The sequence below is a fragment of the Schistocerca cancellata genome, chromosome 6, assembly GCF_023864275.1.
Source record: "Schistocerca cancellata isolate TAMUIC-IGC-003103 chromosome 6, iqSchCanc2.1, whole genome shotgun sequence".
Lineage (NCBI taxonomy): Eukaryota > Metazoa > Arthropoda > Insecta > Orthoptera > Acrididae > Schistocerca > Schistocerca cancellata.
The window spans coordinates 445,869,684-445,871,564 of record NC_064631.1 but is presented as its reverse complement, the minus strand read 5'-3'; the positions used below and the strand labels follow the sequence as shown (position 1 = coordinate 445,871,564).

General features: G+C 43.1%; 1 pseudogene; it reads right to left on the bottom strand.

The window, feature by feature from the left end:
* Nucleotides 1-488: 488 nt before the first annotated feature.
* LOC126089643 (5S ribosomal RNA) lies at nucleotides 489-605 on the bottom strand (annotated as a pseudogene).
* Between the last annotated feature and the right edge of the window lie 1,276 nt (nucleotides 606-1,881).

Sequence of the window (1,881 nt, the reverse complement as noted above, 5' to 3'; positions counted from 1 at the left end):
AAAATACATATACGTAGAGACGATGAATTTTGCAATACCCCAGGAGTTTTACATACGAGATGAAAACAACGGAGTGAATGTGAGACCAAAATTAGCACGCCACATCAAGGGCCACGAGATTTAGTAAAATCACTATACTCTAAATCCGTGTAGAAAACATTGTCTCCATACAGAGGATATTTGAAACAATTCGATGAAAAGAAAGCTGTTGCGGAATGAAAGGCGACATAAGCAAAAGTTTTGTTCTTGAAAAAGAAAAAGGTAAGGAAACTAAACTAAACTCCTCCCGAAGAGGCCATGAAGGCCCAACGGTGCCGACCGGCCGCCGTGTCATCCTCAGCCCATAGGCGTCACTGGATGCGGATATGGAGGGGCATGTGGTCAGCACACGGCTCTCCTGGCCTTATGTCAGTTTCCGAGACCGGAGCCACTACTTCTCAACCAAGTAGCTCCTCAGTTTGCCTCATAAGGGCTGAGTGCACCCCGCTTGCCAACAGTGCCAGGTAGACCGATGGTCACCCATCCAAGTGCTAGCCTAGTCCGACAGCGCTTAACTTCGGTGATCTGACGGGAACCGGTGTCACCACTGCGGCAAGGCCGTTGGAAAAAGAAAAAGGTAAGCGAAATATAATCTTCCAGTCATTCGGAGTATGATACAAACTTGATTTAGGACAATGCTTCAGATATTCAACCTGAAGAAGAAGAAGACACTGAATGTGTATTATGAAGTGGTCGCTTTTCTGAACATTAACAGAGAGAGATGGGACAGTGCACGGAATACCGCCCTTTGGATCTCGATGAATGTTGAGTTGAAAATGAGCTTTTGTATGCCCTCACTGCAGTTGTTTTCCACAATAAATGCAGAGAATGTTGGAGAGCCAGTAACGAAAGGAATATAAAATATTTAAGTTCTACCTGTTTTCATATTGGCCAATATCGTTTTCTTTGGCTACCTCATATTAAGACACCATTTCTCTTTCGATTAAAATTGACTTCTTTGTGCTTTTTGCACATTTGCATTTTAAGTAGCACGATTTTAATGAACAAAATTTAAATCGTATTAATTCCTCGTAGGTTTTCTATTAACAAACATTAAGTTACATCAAATATTGTAATAAAAAGGGCAGTAATGTGAAACGAGAAAAGTTTGACATCAGGAATGAGGCTAGTATGAGGCCCATTCACCGCTGGAGTCAATTACCAGCCTCATCTGACGACTGATGCAGGCAATAAGCCTATGGAAATACGTCACATCGTCCGCGAGACTCTCCCTGTATTCAAAAGTAGGTACGTGGAGCCGGTGTCTGCCATTGTATATTTATGTGACTTTTCATTTTAGCTCACAAATTTTCAATGGGGTTTGCTACCGGTGTTCGAAAAAGTCATTCCATCAGATCGACGTCAGCCTGTTGTGAAGACCATTGCTGAAAGATTAGACTAGTGTGTATCGCTGAGTGGTCCTCTTGGAACTGGATCATTCCATTTGGATACCGCATCCTCACACTTGACACCGTAGTATGTTTCATGAGTTTCATGACATGCTCATACTGATGCGCTGCGAGATGATCATATATTAAATGAAGTATCCTTGCTTCATCTGACGACATTCAACGGTATCCTGAGACTGTGATGCGGTCAACACGCGAATGTTTCACCACGTACTGTGGATCGTAACATGCTCCCAGTGGCCTTTAGGCCGTCATCGGACCGTCATTCACCGAGCTAAATATTCACTCATCTACATCTACATGGTTACTCTCAGTTCACACTTAAGTGCCTGGCAGAGGGTTCATCGAACCATTTTCATACTACTTCTCTACCATTTCAGTCTCGAATAGCGTGTGGGAAAAAAGGAATACCTAAATCTTTCCGTTCGAGCTC